Source organism: Bos javanicus, chromosome 28 (assembly GCF_032452875.1).
Source record: "Bos javanicus breed banteng chromosome 28, ARS-OSU_banteng_1.0, whole genome shotgun sequence".
In the NCBI taxonomy this organism is placed as follows: domain Eukaryota; kingdom Metazoa; phylum Chordata; class Mammalia; order Artiodactyla; family Bovidae; genus Bos; species Bos javanicus.
Window position 1 is genome coordinate 36,986,102 of NC_083895.1, and position 22,567 is coordinate 37,008,668.

Below are 22,567 nucleotides of genomic sequence, written 5' to 3' on the forward strand. Positions count from 1 at the left end.
ACCAAAAGTTTGGAGCTTCAGCTTCAGCATCTGTCCTTCCAATATATATTCAGGATTTATTTCCTTTAAAATTGACTGGTTTGATCTCCTTGGAGCCAAGGGACTCTCAAGAGTTTTCTCCAACACCACAACTCAAAAGCATCAATTCTTTGGCACTCAGCTTTCTTCACAGTCCAACTCTCACATCCATACATGACCACTGGAAAAACAATAGCCTTGACTAGATGGACCTTTGTAGACAAAGTAATGTCTCTGCTTTCAATATGCTATCTAGGTTGCTCATAACTTTCCTTCCAAGGAGTAAGCGTCTTTTAATTTCATGGCTGCAGTCATCATCTGCAGTGATTTTGGAGCCCCCCAAAATAAAGTCTGACACTGTTTCCACTGTTTCCCCATCTATTTCGTATGAAGTGATGGGACCAGATGCCATGATCTTCATTTTCTGAATGTTGAGCTTTAAGCCAACCTTTTCACTGTCGTCTTTCACTTTCATCAAGAGGCTTTTTAGTTCCTCTTCACTTTCTGCCATAAGGGTAGTGTCTTCTGCATCTCTGAGGTTATTGATATTTCTCCCGGCAATCTTTATTCCAGCTTGTGCTTCTTCCAGCCCAGCGTTTCTCATGATGTACTTTGCATATAAGTTGAATAGGCAGGGTGACAATATACAGCGGATGTTGGCAATTTGATCTAACGGACACTTCAGGCTTCTGTTTTATTTTCACTTCATCTAAAAAAAATTCAATGATGTGCAACTTACATTATACATCCCACAGGTAATTGTCTTCCCCTTCCACCATCTTGTTAATCAGCTCAAGCTTTTTCTTAGCACATGTGTTCTTAACTCCTATTTCTATTATAAGTCAAAAAAGGAGAACTCAGCTACAGATGTCCATTTCCCCTTTTCAAAAAAAAAAAAAAAAGGATTATATGGTTCTTGCCTCCTGGGTTTGTCAGGTGACAAAGATGTACCATAGTTTTTATTGGCATGACAGGTTACACCAGACCCAGAATCCATGCAGTTTGGTATCACCCACGGCTAGACACCCAATACAAATCCATCTACAGAAATGTTTTTGTCTTGTCATCATCCTACAATAAATAATCTGATTTATCGATGGAATCAGAGTGTTCCAGGAGATGCCAGAGACACGTGCAACACATGCAAGCAACTTAAGGCTTTTTGTATTTGAAATTATAAATAATATGGCCATCTATAATGATGAATCCAGAGTAATGGAACATAATAGCACAATATTTCTGTATGTGAAAACTGTTCTTGTTCAGTTGTCCAGTTGTTTCCGACTCTTTGTGACCCCACGGACTGCAGCACTCCAGGCCTCTCTGTCCCTCACCATCTCCCAAAGTTTGTCCAAGTTCATGTCCATTGTGCTGGTGATGCCATCCAGCCATCTCATCTTCTGATGCTTTCTTCTCCTTCTGCCCTCAGTCTTTCCCAGCATCAGAGAATTTTCCAGTAAGTCAGCAGTTTGCATCAGATGATCAAAATACTGGAGTTTCAGCTTCAGTATCAGTCCATCAAATGAGTATTTAGGGTTGATTTCCCTTAAGATTTGGAGAAGGCAATGGCACCCCACTCCAGTACTCTTGCCTGGAAAATCCCATGGGCAGAGGAGCCTGATAGGCTGCAGTCCATGGGGTCTCGAAGAGTCGGACACGACTGAGCGACTTCACTTTCACTTTACTCTTATGCATTGGGGAAGGAAATGACAACCCACTCCAGTATTCTTGCCTGGAAAATCCCATGGGCGGAGGAGCCTGGTAGGCTGCAGTCCATGGGGTCTCGAAGAGTCAGACACAACTGAGCGACTTCACTTCACTTCATTTTCACTTTCCCTTAAGATTGACTGGTTTGGACTCCTTGCTATCCAAGGAACTCTCAGAAGTCTTCTGTAGCACCACAGTTCGAAGGCATCAATTCTTCGGCACTCCACCTTCTTTATGGTCCAGCTCTATTGGGAGCCCTGAATCAAAGTCATGCTAGGAAAAGAATTACCACAGTTGCAAAAGTACCTGGTGGCAGCCCTACTAATACTTGAAATTCTGCTTCTACCTGTGTCACTTTATTTTTTCCAAGTCTTAAATATAGTCAACAAAGGGTTTAAATAGGAAAGACTCAAGAAATGGGTGGGCCATCTTGGGCCTTGATGAGTCCTTTGCTTCTGGGAGCTGTCATTAGGTCAGCAGTCTCGAATCCAGGTGACTCTCCCAATATGGATTTGATCAGCATTCCAAGTGGTGATTTCCCATCAAATTCTGTGCCTATTTCTTTCAGAATCCAAATATCATTTCTTTTCCTGGGCTTATGAAGGTGTAATATATATCTGTGATCACCTTTTCCTGGGCCTATGAAAGTTTAAATTATAATTGTGATTGCAAGGACAGATTGTTACAGGGCTGTTTGCAGTGATATGTTTGGTCATAAAATTGAGGGAAGCTTTGGTATTGAACACGTGGATGAAAAATGAAGTTTGGCTTTCTCACTAATGAGAATCATGGATGCAAAGTCTTAAAGTTGGTATTCTAGGTACAGAGAACAGTACATGGTTATCAACATTTTAAAGTGAAAGTGAAAGTCCCTCTGTCATGTCTGACTTCTTGTGACTCATTGACTATACAGTCCTTGGAATTCTCCAGGCCAGAATACTGGAGTAGGTAGCCTTTCCCTTCTCCAGGGGATCTTCCCAACCCAGGGATCAAACCCAGGTCTCTCACACTGCAGGTGGATTCTTTACCAGCTGAGCCACAAGGGACACCCAAGAATGCTGGAGTGGGTTGCCTATCCCTTCTCCAGCGGATCTTCCTGACCCAGGAATTGAACTGGAGTTTCCTGCATTGCAAGAAGGTTCATTACCAACTGAGCTGTCAGGGAAGCCCATCAATATTTTAAAAAGTGTAAAAATATAAGTTCAATTTCAATAAGCCATATATTTTCTTTTTTAAAATATAAATTTATTTATTTTAATTGGAGGCTAATTACTTTACAATATTGTATTGGTTTTCCCATACATTGACATGAACTCACCACAGGTGTCCATGTGTTCCCCATCCTGAAACCCACTCCCACCTCCCTCCCCATCCCATCCCTCTAGGTCGTCCCAGTTCAGCAGCCCCGAGCATCCCGTATCTTGCATCGAACCTGGACTGGCGATTTGTTTCACATATGATAATATACATGTTTCAGTGCCATTCTCCCAAATCATCCCACCCTCTCCCTCTCCCACAGAGCCTAAAAGACTGTTCTGTACATCTGTGTCTCTTTTGCTGTCTCGCACACAGGTTTATCAGTATCATCCTTCTAAAGTCCATATATATACGTTATTGTACTGTATTGTTTTTCTTTCTGGCTTACGTCACTCTGTATAACAGGCTCCAGTTTCATCCACCTCATTAGAACTGATTCAAATATATTCTTTTTAATGGCTGGGTAATACTCCATTGTCAGAGAAGGCAATGGCACCCCACTCCAGTACTCTTGACTGGAGAATCCCATGGATGGAGGAGCCTGGTAGGCTACAGTCCATGGGGTCGCTAAGATTTGGACACAACAGAGCGACTTCACTTTCAGTTTTCACTTTCATGCATTGGAGAAGGAAATGGCAACCCATTCCAGTGTTCTTTCCTGGAGAATCCCAGGGACGGAGGAGCCTAGTGGGCTGCCATCTATAGGATCGCACAGAGTCGGACACGACTGACATGACTTAGCAGCAATACTCCATTGTATATATGTACCACTGCTTTTTTATACCGGAGAAGTCAATGGCACCCCACTCCAGTACTCTTGCCTGGAAAATCCCATGGATGGAGGAGCCTGGTAGGCTGTAGTCCATGGGGTCGCGAAGAGTCAGACACAACTGAGCGACGTCACTTTCACTTTTCACTTTCATGCATTGGAGAAGGAAACGGCAACCCACTCCAGTGTTCTTGCCTGGAGAATCCCAGGGACGGCGGAGCCTAGTGGGCTGCCGTCTATGGGGTCGCACAGAGTCGGACACGACTGAAGCGGCTTAGCAGCAGCAGCATCTTTTTTATCCATTCATCTGCTGATGGACATCTAGGTTGCTTCCATGTCCTGACTATTGTAAACAGAGCTGAGATGAACATTGGGGTACACGTGTCTCTTTTGATTCTGGTTTCCTCAGTGTGTATGTCCAGAAGTGGGATTGCTGAGTCCCATCTTTGCATTCTAGGGATAAATCCAATTTGTCATTATGTATAATCCTTTTAATGTGTTCTTGACTTTGACTTACTATTATTCTTTGCATCTGTATTCATCAGGGATATTGGTCCATAGTTTTCTTTCCTTGTACTATCCTTACTTGTCTTTGGTATCAGAGTAATGCTGGCCTTGTAGAATGAGTTTGGAGGTATTCTCTTCTCTTTAATTGTTCAGAAGTGTTTAAAAAGAATTGGCATTAATACTTTAAATGTTTGGTGGAATTCACCAGTGAAGCCATCCACTTTTGGAGTTTTCTGTGTTGGGCTTTTAAAATTACTGTTTCAATTTCTTTACTTGTTCTTGATCTATCTAAATTTTATATTTCTTCCTGATTGAGGTTTTCAGGTTGTTGTGTTTCTAGGGACTTATTCATTTCTTATAGGTTATCTAACTTTGTGGTATATAATTGTTCACATCCTCTTATGGTCATAAGTATTTCTAGAGTATAAAGTTGCAATGTCTTCTCTTTCATTTATAATTTCATTTATTTGTATTTTTCCTATAGCTAAACATTTATCAATTTTTAAAAATACTTTGAAAAACCAGACCTTTTGTATTATTGTTCTTGTCTTTATTTTCTTTACTTCTGCTCTGATATTTATTACTTCATTCCTTCTGCTAACTTTGAGCTTAATTTGTCTTTTTCTCATTCCTTGAGGTGTAAAGTTAGGTTGTTTATTTGAGATCTTTTAATTTCTCAATATTTTCATTTATCACCAAAACTTCCCTTTCAGAATTGATTTTGCAACAGCCCCTAGGATTCAAATGTCTGTTTCCATTTTCTTTTGTTTGGAATTAATTTTAAAAAAAATAAATTTATTTATCTTAATGGGAGGCTAATTACTTTACAATATTGTATTGGTTTTGCCATACATTGATGTGAATCCGCCACGGGTGTACATATGTTCCCCATCCTGAATCCCCCTCCCACCTCCCTCCCCATACCATCCCTCTGGGTCATCCCAGTGCACCAGTCCCGAGCATCCTGTATCATGCATTGAACCTGGACTAGTGATTCGTTTCACATATGATAATTTACATGTTTCAATGCCATTCTCCCAAATCATCCCACCCTCACCCTCTCCCACAGAGTCCAAAAGACTGTTCTATACATCTGTGTATCTTTTGCTGTCTCGCATACAGGGTTATCATTACCATCTTTCTAAATTCCATATATATACGTTATTATACTGTATTGTTGTTTTTCGGGCTTACGTCACTCTGTATAATAGGCTCCAGTTTCATCCACCTCATTAGAATTGATTCAAATGTATTCTTTTTAATGGCTGAGTAATATTCCATTGTACCACTGTTTTCTTATCCATTTGTCTGCTGATGGATATCTAGGTTGCTTCCATGTCCTGGCTATTATAAACAGTGCTATGATGAACACTGGGGTACACGTTTCTCTTTCAATTCTGGTTTCCTCGGTGTGTAGGCCCAGCAATGGGATTTCTGGGTCATATGGCACTTCTATTTCTGGTTTTTAAAGGAATCTCCACACTGTTCTCCATAGTGGCTGTACTAGTTTGCATTCCCACCAACAGTGTAAGAGGGTTCCCTTTTCTCCACACCGTCTCCAGCATTTATTGCTTGTAGACTTTTGGATGACAGCCATTCTGACTGGCATGAAATGGTACCTTATCATGGTTTTGATTTGCATTTCTCTGATAATGAGTGATATTGAGCATCTTTGAATGTGTTTGTTAGCCATCTGTATGTCTTCCTTGGAGAAATGTATATTTATTTCTGTGGCCCATTTTTTGACTAAGTCTTTTATTTTTATGGAATTGAGCTGCAGGAGTTGATTTTATATTTTTGAGATTAATTCTTTGTCAGTTGCTTCGTTTGCTACTATTTTCTCCCATCCTGAAGGCTATCTTTTCACCTTGCTTATAGTTTCCTTTGTTGTGCAGAAGCTTTTAAGTTTAATTATGTCCCATTTGTTTATTTTTGCTTTTATTTCCAATATTCTGGGAGGTGGGTCATAGAGGATCCCACTGTGATTTATGTCGGAGAGTGGTTTGCCTATGTTCTCCTCTAGGAGTTTTATAGTTTCTTGTCTTACATTTAGATCTTGAATTCATTTTGAGTTTATTTCTGTGTATGGTGTTAGAAAGTGTTCTAGTTTCATTCTTTTACTAGTGGTTGACCAGTTTCCCCAGCACGACTTGTTAAAGAGATTGTCTTTTCTCCAGTGTATTTTCTTGCCTCCTTTGTCAAAGATAAGGTGTCCATATGTGGGTGGATTTATCTCTGGGCTTTCTATTTTATTCCATTGATCTATATTTCTGTCTTTGTGCCAGTACCATACTGTCTGATGACTGCAGCTTTGTAGTAGAGCCTGAAGTCAGGCAGGTTGATTCCTCCAGTTCCATTCTTCTTTCTCAAGATTGCTTTGGCTATTCGAGGTTTTATATATTTCCATACAAATTGTGAAATTATTTGTTTTAGCTCTGTGAAAAATACCGTTGGTAGCTTGATAGGGATTGCATTGAATCTATAGATTGCTTTGGGAAGTATACTCATTTTCACTATATTGATTCTTCTGATCCATGAACATGGTATATTTCTCCATCTATCAGTGTCCTCTTTGATTTCTTTCACCACTGTTTTATAGTTTTCTATATATAGGTCTTTTGTTTCTTTAGGTAGATATATTCCTAAGTGTTTTGGAGAAGGCAATGGCAACCCACTCCAGTACTTTTGCCTGGCAAATCCCATGGACAGAGGAGCCTGGAAGGCTACAGTCCATGGGGTTGTGATGAGTCAGACACAACTGAGCAACCTCACTTTCACTTTTCACTTTCATGCACTGGAGAAGGAAATGGCAACCCACTCCAGTATGCTTGCCTGGAGAATCCCAGGGAGGGGAGCCTGGCGGGCCGCCGTCAATGTAGTCGCACAGAGTCGGACACGACTGACGTGATTTAGCAGCAGCAGCATTTCTAAGTATTTTATTCTTTTCGTTGCAATGGTGAATGTAATTGTTTCCTTTATTTCTCTTTCTATTTTCTCATTATTACTGTATAGGAATCAAGGGAGTTCTGTGTGTTGATTCTGTATCCTACAACTTTGCTATATTCATTGATTAGCTCTAGTAATTTTCTGGTGGAGTCTTTAGGGTTTTCTATGTAAAGAATCATGATATCTGAAAAGAGTGAGGGTTTTATTTCTTCTTTTCCAATTTGGATTCCTTTTATTTCTTTTTCTGCTCTGATTTCTGTGGCCAAAATTTCCAAAACTATGTTGAATAGTAGTGGTGAGAGTGGGCACCCTTGTCTTGTTTCTGACTTTAGGGGAAATGCTTTCAATTTTTCACCATTGAGGATAATGTTTGCTGTGGGTTTGTCATATATAGCTTTTATTATGTTGAGGTATGTTCCTTCTATTCCTGCTTTCTGGAGGGTTTTTATCATAAATGGATGTTGAATTTTGTCAAAGGCTTTCTCTGCATCTATTGAGATAATCATATGGGTTTTTATTTTTCAATTTGTTAATGTGGTGTATTACATTGATTTGTGGATATTGAAGAATCCTTGCATCCCTGCGATAAAGCCCACTTGGTAATGATGTATGATCTTTTTAATGTGTTGTTGGATTTTGATTGCTAGAATTTTGTTAAGGATTTTTGCATCTATGTTCATCAGTGATATTGGCCTGTAGTTTTCTCTTTTTGTGGGATCTTTGTCAGGTTTTGGTATTAAGGTGATGGTGGCCTCATAGAATGAGTTTGGAAGTTTACCTTCCTCTGCAATTTTCTGGAAGAGTTTGAGTAGGATAGGTGTTAGCTCTTCTCTAAACTTTTGGTAAAATTCAGCTGTGAAGCCGTCTGGACCCAGGCTTTTGTTTGCTGGAAGATTTCTGATTACAGTTTCAATTTCCATGCTTGTGATAGGTCTGTTAATATTTTCTATTTCTTTCTGGTTCAGTTTTGGAAAGTTGTACTTTTCTAAGAATTTGTCCATTTCTTCCACGTTGTCCATTTTATTGCCATATAATTGTTGATAGTAGTCTCTTATGATCCTTTGTATTTCTGTGTTGTCTGTTGTGATTGCTCCATTTTCATGTCTAATTTTATTGATTTGATTTTTTTCCCTTTGTTTCTTGATGAGTCTGGCTAATGGTTTGTCAATTTTATTTATCCTCTCAAAGAACCAGCTTTTGGCTTTGTTGATTTTTGCTATGGTCTCTTTTGTTTCTTTTGCATTTATTTCTGCCCTAATTTTTAAAATTTCTTTCCTCCTACTAACCCTGGGGTTCTTCATTTCTTCCTTTTCTAGTTGCTTTAGGTGTAGAGTTAGCTTATTTATTTGACTTTTTTCTTGTTTCTTGAGGTATCCCCTTATTGCTATGAATCTTCCCCTTAGCACTGCTTGTACAGTGTCCCACAGGTTTTGTGTTGTTGTGTTTTCATTTTCATTCTTTTCTATGCATATTTTGATTTGTTTTTTGATTTCTTCTGTGATTTGTTGGTTATTCAGCAGCGTGTTTTTCAGCCTCCATATGTTGGAATTTTCAATAGTTTTTCTCCTGTAATTGACATCTAGTCTTACTGCATTGTGGTCAGAAAAGATGCTCGGAATGATTTCAATTTTTTTGAATTTACCAAGGCTAGATTTATGGCTCAGGATTTGATCTAACCTGGAGAACATTCCCTGTGCGCTTCAGAAAAAGGTGAAATTCATTGTTTTGGGGTGAAATGTCCTATAGATATCAATTAGGTCTAACTGGTCTATTGTATCATTTAAAGTTTGTGTTTCCTTGTTAATTTTCTGTTTAGTTGATCTATACATGGGTGTGAATGAGGTGTTAAAGTCTCCTGCTATTATTCTCTTATTGTTAATTTCCCCTTTCATACTTGTTAGCATTTGTCTTAACATATTCTGGTGCTCCTATGTTGGGTGCATATATATTTATAATTGTTATAGCTTCTTCTTGGATTGATCCTTTAATTATTATGGAGTGTTCTTCTTAGTCTCTTTTCACAGCCTTTGTTTTAAAGTCTATTTGATCTGATATGAGTGTTGCTACTCCTGCTTTCTTTTGATTTCTATTTGCATGGAATATCTTTTTCCAGCCCTTCACTTTCAGCCTGAATGTGTCCCTTGCTTGTAGTTGGGTCTCTTGTAGACAACATATACAGGGGTCTTCTTTTTGTATCCATTCAGCCAGTCTTTGTCTTTTTTGGGGGGCATTCAACCCATTTACATTTAAGGTAATTATTGATCAGTATGATCCCGTTGCCATTTACTTTGTTGTTTTGGGTTTGAGTTTATACACCCTTTCTGTGTTTCCTATCTAGAGAAGATCCTCTAGCATTTGTTGGAGAACTGGTTTGGTGGTGCTGAATTCTCTCAGCTTTTGCTTGTCTGTAAAGCTTTTGATTTCTCCTTCAAATTTGAATGAGATCCTTGCTGGGTACAGTAATCTGGGCTGTAGGGTATTTTCTTTCATCACTTTAAGTGTGTCCTGCCATTCCCTCCTGGCCTGAAGAGTTTCTATTGAAAGATCAGCTGTTATCCTTATGGGAATCCCCTTGTGTGTTATTTGTTGTTTTTCCATTGCTGCTTTTAATATTTGTTCTTTGTGTTTGATCTTTGTTAATTTGATTAATATGTGTCTTGGGGTTTTTCACCTTGGCTTTATCCTTTTAGGATTCTCTGGGTTTCTTGGACTTGGGTGACTATTTCCTTCCCCATTTTAGGGAAGTTTTTAACTATTATCTCAAGTATTTTCTCATGGTCTTTTTTGTCTTCTTCTTCTGGAACTCCTATGATTCGAACGTTAGGGCATTGAACATTGTCCCAGAGGTCTCTGAGATTGTCATTTCTTTTAATTCGTTTTTCCTTTTTCCTCTCTGTTTCATTTATTTCTACCATTCTATCTTCTACCTCACTAATCCTATTTGTTGCCTCCATTATTCTACTGTTGGTTCCCTCCTGGGTGTTTTTAATCTCATTTATTGCATTATTCATTATATATTGACTCTTTTTTATTTCTTCTAGGTCCTTGTTAAACTTTTCTTGCATCTTCTCAATCCTTGTCTACAGGCTATTTATCTGTAACTCCATTTTCTTTTCAAGATATTGGATCATTGTCACTCTCATTAATCAGAATTCTTTATCAGGTAGATTCCCTATCTCTTCCTCTTTTGTTTGGTTTGTTGGGCATTTATCCTGTTCCTTTACCTGCAGAGTATTTCTCTGCCTTTTCATCTTGTTTATATTGCTGTGTTTGGGGTGGCCTTTCCGTTTTCTGGCAGTTGTGGAGTTCTATTTATTGTGGAGTGTCCTTGCTGTGGGTGAGGTTGGACAGGTGGCTTGTCGAGGTTTCCTGGTTAGGGAAGCTTGTGTCTGTGTTCTGGTGGGTGGATCTGGATTTCTTCTCTCTGGAGTGTAATGAAGTGTCCAGTAATGAGTTATGAGATTTCAATGGGTTTGGAGTGACTTTGGGCAGCCTGTATATTGAATCTCAGGGCTATGTTCCTGTGTTGCTGGAGAATTTGCGTGGTATGTCTTGCTCTGGAACTTGTTGGCCTTTGGGTGGTGCTTGATTTCAGTGTAGGTATGGAGTCTTTTGATGAGTTCCTATCGATTAATGTTCCCTGGAGTCAGGAGTTCTCTGGTGTTCTCAGAATTTGGACTTATGCCTCCTACCTCTGGTTTTCAGTCTTATTCTTACAATAGCCTCAAGACTTCTCCATCTATACTTCACTTTCAGATAGTGCCTTGATCCAGCTTATACTTCTCAAGATCTATAGGCCCCTTCCTATGTAGTCAGTACTAACTACAGGATTTTAAAATATTGCAGCTGTCACTTCCAAGGCAGTTCCCTCTGTTTTCGCTTCTGTTTGCTGGTTTCTTCGGTGTCTAATTTCCGCCCTGACACAAGGGGGTGGTGCTGGACACGTTTTTAGGCTCCCTTGTTCAGTTGTGGACAATTCTGAAAGAGATCGGAATACCAGACCACCTCTCCTGACTCCTGAGAAATCTGTATGCAGGTCAAGAAGCAACAGTTAGAACCAGACATGGAACGACAGTCTGGTTCCAAATCAGGAACAGTGTACATCAAGGCTGTATATTGTCACCCTGCTTATTTAACTTATATGCAGTGTATAGCATGTGAAATACCAGGCTGGATGAAGCACAAGCAGGAAACAAGATTGCCGGGAGAAATATCAACAACCTCAGATATGCAACAACTTCAGATCTACCACCCTAATGGTAGAAAGTGTAGATGAGCTAAAGAGCCTCTCGATGAAAGTGAAAGAGAAGAGTGAAAAAGTTGGCTTAAAGCTCAACATTCAGAAAACTAAAATCATGGCATCTGGTCCCATCATGTCATGGCAAATAGATGGGGAAACAATGGAAACTGTGAGAAATTTTATTTTTCTGGGTTCCGAAATCACTGCAGGTGGTGACCACAGCCATGAAATTAAAAGACACTTGCTCCTTGGAAGAAAAGCTCTGACAAATCTAGACAGCATATTAAAAAGTGGAGACATTACTTTGCCAACAAAGGTCCATCTAATCGAGGCTATGGTTTTTCCTGTAGTCATGTATGGATGTGAGAGTTGGATCATAAAGAAATCTGAGCACCAAAGAATCAGTGCTTTTGAACTGTGGTGTTGGAGAAGATTCTTGAGAGTTCTTTGGACAGCAAAGAGATCCAACCAGTCCATCCTAATGGAAATCAGTCCTGAATATTCATTGGAAGGGCAATGGTGAAGCTGAAACTCTAATACTTTGGCCACCTGGTGTGAAGAACTGGCTCATTTGAAAAGACCCTGATGCTGGGAAAGATTGAAGGCGGGAGGAGAAGGGTACGACAGAGGATGAGATGGTTGGATGGCATCACTGACTCGATGGACATGAGTTTGGGTAAGCTCTGGGAGTTGGTGATGGACAGGAAGGCCTGACGTGTTGCAGTTTATGGGGTTGCAAAGAGCTGGACATGACTGAGCGACTGAACTTAACTAAACTAAACTCCATGATGAGTGAGAAAGGATGAGGCACTGTGGCCTCATAACAAGCCTGAATAAAAGGATTTTCCCTCAATACATTACAGAGGGAAAGAAAGGGACCTTATATTTCATAGTCCAGTCCTGCGCTTAGGAGTTCACTTGAGTCATTTATATAATCCCACCAAAAGTCTAGCAAGTGATGCATTAATCTCATTTGATAGGGAAGACAATTGTGATACAATGATGCTATGTGAAACCCAACCCAGAAGGTGAAAAGGACATGGGTTTCTTTTTCAGACACATCTGTGCATGTCTGATAGCTCTTTGTCCACAGCAGAGGTCCCTAGGTCAAAGTACTCATTGTCTCTGAGCCTCAGTTTGCTCATCTATGGATGGAAATAATACAATCACAGAGTGATAAATAATTGAGCCAAGCCTTCATCTTTCTTTTTCTTTTTTTTGGTGAGGCTTCAGGATAAAGTCACATCCTCTTGCTGTACCAATTAGGTGGATTCTCCTGATTACTGGCGAGAAGTGAGAATACAATAAACCAACAATGAGTACGAGGGGACCACCATGGCACTGAACCAGGGCTGTGGAGGGATCAACTGAGGTCTTTATCTTTTTTGGTTTGCATTTTAGCTGTAGAGGAAAGAAGCGAATAACATTTAAGCTGCAAAGAATACACAATATCACCAGGCTTTGTAGGATAAGAGACAAGTATCTCTCCTTTACAGACAGAAAGTCGTTCCCAGCATTAATGATCAGAGCTGTGATAAGGATGCCTAGACGTGAACTCAATCAGATCAGATCAGATTAGATCAGTCGCTCAGTCGTGTCTGACTCTTTGCGACCCCATGAATCGCAGCATGCCAGGCCTCCCTGTCCATCACCAACTCCCGGAGTTCACTGACTCACGTCCATTGAGTCAGTGATGCCATCCAGCCATCTCATCCTCTGTCGTCCTCTTCTCCTCCTGCCCCCAATCCCTCCTAGCATCAGGGTCTTTTCCAATGAGTCAACTCTTCGCATAAGGTGGCCAAAGTACTGGAGTTTCAGCTTTAGCATCATTCCTTCCAAAGAAATCCCATGGCTGATCTCCTTCAGAATGGACTGGTTGGATCTCCTTGCAGTCCAAGGGACTCTCAAGAGTCTTCTCCAACACGACAGTTTAAAAGCATCAATTCTTCGGTGCTCAGCCTTCTTCACAGTCCAACTCTCACATCCATACATGACCACAGGAAAAACCATAGCCTTGACTAGACAGACCTTTGTTGGCAAAGTAATGTCTCTGCTTTTGACTATGCTATCTAGGTTGGTCATAACTTTCTTTCCAAGGAGTAAGCGTCTTTTAATTTCATGCCTGCAATAGTGGGGTGGTAGTCAAGATACCAGTTGCCTCTAGTTTCCAGAGTGTCCTGAATTGAATCCTGGGGCAGGGAGTGGGGTGGAGACTTTCCCTACAGTGGCTCTCAGCTGCATGATGTACCCCAGACCTCTCTTTCTTGTGCATTCCAAGCCTGGCCTTGGGTTGGTGCTTGGAGAGAGCACAGTGCACAGTCGGGCCAAGACCAGGCTCCACACTGGCTCCCCAGATCCAGGCACTGTCGTCCTTCAACCGTGACGGGTCTGAGAATTTCCTGGAGATCCAAGCATCTTCAGATCCTGACCAGTAGGGCTGGGTGGAGCCAGAGTCTGCACTGGGGCAACCTCCCCCACAGATTCTGACACACATGTTCCCAAGAACCTGATGTAAAGGACAAGATGGGCCTGAGAGGAGAGACCCCTGAGCAGAGGTAGAGGGTGAGGCTGGGTCACTTCGTTATGCCCCAGACCTGTCGTGGAAGGCTAGTAACACCTGGGCCCTGCTTTGGGGGCTGTATTTCCAGGGTCAATTCCTTCCTTAGTGACTCTGAGATTGCTGCCCAGAAGGATTTAGTGCCAGAGTGCCTCCTGGGGTGCACATCTCCCATGGGAGTGAAGCTCACGTCCCACAGCATCTCCCAACCTCGACCCCTGCTGATCTCTCTGAGCTCATTTCCTTCCCCTCCTCCCACACTCCCTGGACTCTGACTACACTGGCTCCTTCTTGGTCCCTGAGCATGCACATCCCCCTGCCTCCCCAGAGCCCTGTCCTTGCTCAGTCCATACACATCCCCATGGCTCACTCCTCACCCCCATCACAGCTTCACTCATAGACTCCCTTTCTGGCCATCCTATTTGGAAGACACCCCCGCCAATTCTCTAGGCTTCAATTTACCTCTGTAGCACTTATTCTGATCTGATGAATTACCATCTGTTGTACACTTTAATTTTTATTATCTATTTCTACATAGCTGAGTTTAAGCTCTGTGAGGAAGGGACATGGTTTTTGTCTGTTTATTTTTTTCACTAGTATAATCTCAGCATTTAGGACAGCACCATACACCTAGTAGAAGCTCAGTGAATACTTGTTGGAATAAAATAATGTAAATGGCCAGGAGATGAGGCATTTTAGTACAGTTAAGGCTGGCCAAATTTCTGGTCAATAAAGCTTCACTTCAGGTGCCAGTAAGTTACAGGGCTAGGACTTCAGGGGATGTGAGGAGGCAAAGATGAGTGCTTGGGAGGCATGGTGATTGCTGCTCAGCAGGATGTTCCTTCCTCCACCTCAGTGCACCCATGGCCTCCATGGTTTGTGCACAAGGATGGGCAACCTGTGATGCTCCCTTCTAAGGAGTGACTTTCTTTCCAGGTAGTTGCTGCCACCCAGCCAAGGGCGAGCTCAGGAGGGGCTCATTGGCAGCCCAGGCATCTCTGCCTGAGCACAGTGCACCACGGTGTCTGGGATGCAGCACTCAACCTCTGGGCTTCTGTACCGTGCCTAGTGAAGATTGTAACTAACAGCAGGACACAACACCCAGCACAGAGGCTCTCAGCCACACATCAATTGCACCAGTCTCCCACCACCTGTGCATTCTTGGCCCAAGCAGGCCAGACCCTCTTACTCTGTGAAAATGGTTTCCAAATCTGATATGTCACCTCTTCTAAGTCTCTCTAAATCCTCTTTAGCCTTAAAGTCCTGTTTGCTCCAAATGTGTGTTCTCGGATTGAGGATGCTCTGATGGGATGAGGGACATCTCAGGAACTGTTTTCCTCACTCATTACCTGTGCCTCACAGTTTAAAACTTGATGAAAGATTCCTTGCAGATCAGGACCTGGTGCTAACGTGTATATCCTGCTCAGTGCTAGGCAGAAAGCGATGTTCTGCAGGTAGTTTCTCAGTGAACAGAGAAATGAAATAATGAGGAAACAAAGAAGTCAATGAACAAGTTAGCAGCACTTGACAGATTTCTTTTGTTGTCTTTTTGCACATGAATGCTTTACTCACAAGAGTGAAAAATGGAAACAACCCAAGTGTCTATCAACGTTTATCCATAGTGAATGATAAATAAAATGTTTTGTGTTCACACTATAGAACATTGCTCAGTCATACAAAGAAATGAAGTTCTGAGATGTGCTTCAAATTGGATAAGCCCCAAGAAGGTCGCTCCGTGTTTAAAAAGCCAGACACAAAAGGTCATTTTTGGTATGTATTTATATAAAATATTCAGAATAGATCATTGAGACAGGAAGCAGAACAGTGGAAGCCAGGGCCTGGGAGGAGGCAGGGACGGAGTGATGAATATATGTGAGGTTTCCCTTGGGGTTGATAAAATATTTTTAAATTAAATAGAGGTGGTAGTGGCACAATGTTGCGAATGAGCAAATGACACTCATTTGTACACTTTGAAAAAGCTGATTTTAGGGAATTCGATGGTGGCCCAGTCGTTGCGACTTAGCGTTCTCACTGAGAGGCCCTGGGTTCAATCTCTGGTCAGGGAAAGAAGATTCTGCATGCCATGTGGCACAGCCAAAAAAAATTAAAAAGTTAATTTTCTATTATGTGAATTTCATCTCAATGGATCAAGAATAACCAAATTCCCAGAATGGAGTGTAAAATTCTTAAGTAGGGGTAAATCTCATATAATTTCAGACCTAGGCAGCATTTTGTGAAGTAATATGTCTTTTTAAAAATGTTTGGTCACTTTCCAATATAGAAAATAATACATGGTCACCAAAGATAAAAAGAAGAAAATCAAGATGACCTGAATTGTGCCACACAGAAAGAACAACTGTGAGGACTGTTGTATATGCTGTTCTTATGGTTTTTTCAATACGTATTACATGTGCACATGCATAATACATATTGAATAAGTGTTTATAACATACTTTTATCACTTAATGGTACATTATAACTTAGTCTATTTTCTGTACTTTCAAGAGCATGTTACATAGCTTTTTCTCTTCCTTTTATTAAAATATAAATGACCTAAAATATATTAGTTTCAGGTATAAAACATAATGATTTTATATTTATATATTTTGTGAGGTGATTGCACAATAAGACATGTCAAAATCCATCAACACACATAGTTACAATTTGTGTGTGTGTGATGAGGACTTTTAAAACCTACTCCCTAAGCAACTTTTAAGCATGCAACCCAATATTACTAACTACAGTAACCTTGCTGTACATTGATTCCTGGGACTCATGTGTTTTATACCAGGAAGTTGTGCCTTTTGACTGGGTTTGCCCCTTCTGTTCACTTCCCAACCCCACCTGGAGGGACCATCAGTCTCTTCTCTGCATCTATGTGTGTGTTGCTTTTGTCCATTTGTTTTTTAGATTCCAAATATAATATCCTATGATACCTGTATTTCTCTGCCTGATTTATTCCACTTATAACCATTTATAAGCCCTCAGGGTTTGTCCATGTTGTTGCAGATTGCAATTTTTCATTCCTTTTTATGGCTGAATAATGTTCCACTGAATATACAAACTGCATTTTCTCCATCCATTCATCGATCCACAGATTCTTAGACTCTAGGCTGCCTCCATGTCTTGGCTCCTGTAAACAATGCTGTGATGAACTTGGGATTTCAATATCTTTTTGAATTAGTGTTTTCATGTTCTTTGCTTAAATACTCAGGGTGGAATTGCTGGAAAGTATAGTAGACCTATTTTTAATTTTTGAGCAACTTCATACTGTTCTCCATAGTGGCTGTATCAATTTACATTCCCACTGGGCTCACTCATTCAGTCATATCTGCTTTGTGCTACTGCATGGACTATAGCCCATCAGGCTCCTCTGTTCATGGGATTCTCCAGGCAAGAATGCTAGAGTGGGTAGCCATCCCCTTCTCCAGGGGGTCTTCCAAACCCAGGGACTGAACTTGTGTCTCGTGTATTACAGGCAAATTCTTTACTTTCTGGCCACCAGGGAAGCCTATGTTCCCACTAACAGTGCATAAAGATTTCCTTTTCTCCACATTCTCCAACAATTATTTGCTATCTTTTTCATCATAGCCATTCTAAAGGTATGCAGTGACAGCTCATTGTGGTTTTGATTTATATTCCTCTGGTGATTAGTGTCAGGTGTCATTTCTGACATAAACTTTGGTTCTCAGAAGGTGAAGAGCAGGGAGTCCATGAACCTCCACGCCTGGTAGGCCTGGCCTGGGCCTCTACCCCCACATTCCCACACTGACTGAAGATCCTAGAGGAGACCAAGTGGTCAGGAGCAGTCTTCCAGGTCACTCTCTCACCTGGAGCTGTGGGTGACAAGCTGCACTGCTGAGGAAATGGTACCTGCTGAGTGCACTCTGAGCTGTGTTTCCCCATTGTGTTCCTTCCTCAGGAGGAGTGGGTGCCCCAGGCATGCAGGGCTCCCCAGGCCCCACAGGTCTCAAAGGAGAGAGAGGTATCCCTGGTGAGCCGGGAGCCCTGGAAGCATTGGCACACAAGCTGAGCAATGGTCATGGGGCTGGGCTCACATTCCCTGTGCCCACCATCACCAGGCTAGAGCTGGCATTCCAGGGAGAGAGCCAGCGTTGGGCTCTGAGAACTGTCTCTAGGGAGAGGACGGTGTGAGCAGCGGGGACTATCTGTATTCAGGGAAGGATGGTTGTTGAGTTATGGGACAGTCAGTGTACAGAGAGAATGCAAGAAGAGGTTTCAGGCACTTAGGGACATTTGTACAGGGGGAGTGCATACTGCTGGGGATATGACAGTCCATGTACTGGAGGAGGTGAAAATTGCTGGACAATGTGTCCAGAACTCACACAGCAATTCTTTTGTGATCCCAGGGCCTGTTGGAGCCATTGGTCCACAGGACCTTCCAGTGCCATGGGTCCCCCAGGACTGAAGGGAGACAGAGGTGATCCTGGATAAGAAGGAGCAAAGGGAGAGAGTGGACTTGCAGGTAAGAAAGCTCTGGGGGCTCTAATGGGTGTGGAGAGGGTAGGAGGCCCTCTTTAGTTCAGCACTTTCTCTCATGCATCCCGTGTCCTTACCCCATCCCCAATATGCAGCTCCACTTGTCACCCTTCCTGAGGCCTGGGCTCTGAGTGACCCCAGCCTGTACTTGATCTGTCTTCACTCAGCCTCTCTTTCCTGCAGAGGTCAATGCTCTCAGGCAGGAGGTGGCAGTCTTAGAGGGACAGTTACAGTGCCTCCAGAATGCCTTCTCTCAGTATAAGAAAAGTGAGTTTCTGGACCTGAACCTGAGCCAGGCCCCGAGCGTGGGCCTCAGACTGGGTCTGGGCTTGGCTTGCAGTTCACTGGGCTTGGGTTTAAATTGGACTTACTGGGACAATGATTGGGACTGGACCTAGACCTGGAGCAGGAGGTGGGGCTAAGGACAGGGTTGAGACAGTCATGTCACCACATGCTCCAGGAGCTCATCGACGCACAAGACAAGGAGCAGGATGCGGCCTATACAGTTCAGCAGACCTTCATCCGGTTTACCCTTGGTGAGTCCCTATGACAGACAAGGGGACACCCAACCCAGGATGCGTTTCTTCCCTCTGTGGGGCCAGGTGTGCAAATGCCCAGAGAAGAAGCTGCACAGCCCAGGGCAGCAGAGAATCCAGACATGATCCTGAGAGTGGGGGTTGGATGCTGCTGTGGGGTTCAAGGCTTCTGGGGACCTATCCTTGGTGTGTGGCCAAGTATCTCACCCTAAACATGCCCCTGGGTTTGGCAGGGGCAGGCTGCCCCCAGTATTTGGCCAGTGCTGGGCCCTCCCTTCATCTGCCTAGGTATTTAAACCAGAGTTTCTTCCCTAAGCCTGGATCCTAAGCAGACAGAGGCCTCCTGGAGCACACACCTGAGTGTCCTGTGCCTTTGGGACTTTCTACCAACTGTACCTCCTCCTTCTCTGCTCTTCCTGACAACAGCTTGGAATCCACATCATTCATCAAGTGAGGTGAAGTGATTGGGCTTCCCTGGTGGCTCAGCTGGTAAAGAGTCCACTTGCTATACAGAAGACCTGGGATCAGTCCCTGGCTTGGGAAGAACCCTTGGAGAAAGGGAAAGCTACCAGCTCCAGTATTCTGGCCTGGAGAATTCCATGGACTGTATAGTCCATGGGGTCACAAAGAGTCGGATACGACTGAGCAACTTCCACTTTCATTCATCAAACCTCGGTGATTGAAAAAAGAGTTTTCTGAAGGTGTAGATTAGGTGATCTGGTGAGACATGGGGTTGGCTCCTAAGAACTAAAGCCAACTAAGTACTGAAGTAGTGGGATGAGAAATTCCAGCAGTTTATGTCTTCCTTCTTGCACAAGCATATTTGTATACCTGTTTCTTCCCTCATTCCCTGGTAGCTCAGTTGGTAAAGGATCTGCCTGCAGTGCAGGAGACCTGAGTTCAATCAATGGGTTGGGAAGATCTCCTGGAGAAGGAAATGGCAAACCACTCCAGTATTCTTGCCTGGAAAATCTCATGGACAGAGGAGCCTGTGGGCTGCAGACCATGCGGTCAAAAAGAGGTGGGCACAACTGAACAACTAAAACATCATGCAACTGATACAAAGGGGAATTTGGGCATATGTGCTTGAACACGTGTGTACCTAAATGCTCTCACACAGTTGACATCATCTACGTATATGAACACAAATGCACACATATGCACACCCATCCAGATGGACCTTTAGTCGGCATGTACCTTCAGATGGACACACGGATATATTCACACATGTACACGCATACCCACAAGATGCATGGATGTAACATAATCATGGCACACGAGCTTACACTGACCTTGTCCAAGGCTGTCTGGGTGCCATCCTAACTCCATGGAAAATCTGGTCTCCAACTGCTTGTTGAAGCTACTCAGAGAAAAAGGGCATACGTTCAGAACACAGCCTGAGTTCTGAACCAGTCCAGTAAGGCCTCTTAGGAGCCCTGAAGATTTCCATGCATGACCCTGGAAGTCAGAGGGGTGTGGATGGAATGGAATAAAATGAGATACTTAACACAAAACATAGGGGATGCTGTTATATAGTGTTTCTTCTATAGAAATAAGAGATTAGACTCTGAAAAGGTAAATGACTTTCCTTGTCACTTGAGCTATTATTGCCAGGGTGGAGCTTGACACATGGCCTTCTGAGGCCCAGACAGGGCTCTCTCCAGAGCTGATCCCACTCTGCCCTCCTGCCCCCACATAGAGCTCTCAGATGCCGTCATCCCCTGCCCAGTGGTCCAGGGAGGCTGCCTGGCTGTAGGATCACCTGTGAGCATATGAAAGCCAACACTGGACTGCCCCCAGTGCAGAGGTCAGCACTTGGCTGCTCTCAGATGGACCCCTGTCCTCCCCTTTCTCCTCACCCCTTCACACAGCACAGAACTGCTCAGACATTTCCACATGCCCAGTTATCGTGCAAGAGTGAGAATGAGCTGCCTGTTTGGTGTTTTCCACACTCTCAGGAACTGCCCTGGGCTCTACAGTGTCATTTCCCTGCCAAAGTCCTTCCTATATACACAGTAATTAAAGTCCCGGATTCTGGTGAATAACACGGGGAGGAACAGAAAGTGTACATGGGAGTTTTAGTGTCACATCCAATAAGGTATGATCTTTACATCTCTACATCTGACAGTTGGGCGACTTTGGCCCTCTCACATAAGCATCTGAGTTCCAGGGTCCTCATCTGTTGCTCTGGAAATAAGTGCCTCACTTTTGACCTCTCTGGTGCCCTGGTACCCTGATGGCAGGCTGACCTCTCTGGTGCCCTGGTACCCTGATGGCAGGCTGACCTCTCTGGTGCCCTGGTACCCTGATGGCAGGCTGACCTCTCTGGTGCCCTGGTACCCTGATGGCAGGCTGGGGACTCCAGTTGAATAACAAGATCTAGGTGCTGCACATCCCCAACCTGACTCTCCTCTTCCCCTAGAGGTGCTCTTCCCCAATGGCCAGGTTGTCTGGGGGAAGATCTTCAAGACAGCAGGAGCTGTAAAATCATATTCAGATGCCCAGCAGGTCTGCAGAGAGGCTAAGGGACAGCTGGCCTCCCCACGCTCTGCAGCCAAGAAGGTGGCTGTGATACAACTGGTCAAAGCCAAGAACAATGATGCTTTCCTGAGCATGAATGACATCTTCATGGAGGGCAGGTTCATCTACCCCACAGGGGAGTCACTGGTCTATTCCAACTGGGCCAGCGGGAGCCCAACAAAAGCAATGGCGGACAGCCAGAGAACTGTGTGTGATCTATCCTGAGGGCAAGTGGAATGATGTGCCCTGCAGTGAGCAACTCCTCATGATCTTTGAGTTTTGAGACCCTTCTCCACCCCAGGGAAGAAAGGGGCAGTGTCCAGAGCTGTGAGCTGCCAACATCCCCCAAAAATGTGACCCTCTGCTGCTCATGGCTTCCCCACTGAGCCACAGGATGAGGTCACAAGGCAGGCCTCCTATGGAACTCCTCCCTCAGAATAATGTTTGAAACTGGCTTCACATCTGGAAGACTTGTCAAAAAAAGAGGGGCAGCCTGCTGACTCAGGGGCAAGGCTAAAAGGAGGTCTCCAAGATGTCCCTGTTGCTAAATCCAGTATCTCCTCCTCACCTGGACAGATGTCTAGCCCTCCACCTTCAACAAACCCAGGCTGCCTTTGACTCCACTGATCACTGTCTGCTCCTTCCCTTTCCTCTTCTGGGTGCAATTTTCTTTGGTCTCTTTCACTTGTCTCTCCTCGTCTCCTGGACTTCCACAGATGGGGAGCAGGATCCTCAGCTCTGGCTCCCTTCTCTTCTCGCATTCACTCTAGGCTTTGGCTCATTCTCTCCCATGGTTTCAAATTCTTTCTATTGATGCCTGTCCCAGGTAGAGCCCTGTTCAGACCTCTCCCCAAACCCCAGACTCCTCTCAGCAATGCAAGCTGTAGCCCTGAGGCTTGGAGGTCATCGTGACTGCCTCTTGCTGGGAGGGAGGCACCAGCTTCTCTGGCCAGATTGAATGGCATTATACCCAGTAAACTGCCCCCCCATCCTTAACCTTGACCAACCAG

The 22,567-nt window shown here is 43.3% G+C and overlaps 1 pseudogene; it reads left to right on the plus strand.

Moving 5' to 3' along the window:
- LOC133240515 (conglutinin-like) overlaps positions 1-21,840 on the plus strand; it is a 42,311-nt pseudogene extending 20,471 nt beyond the window's left edge.
- Positions 21,841-22,567: the final 727 nt, after the last annotated feature.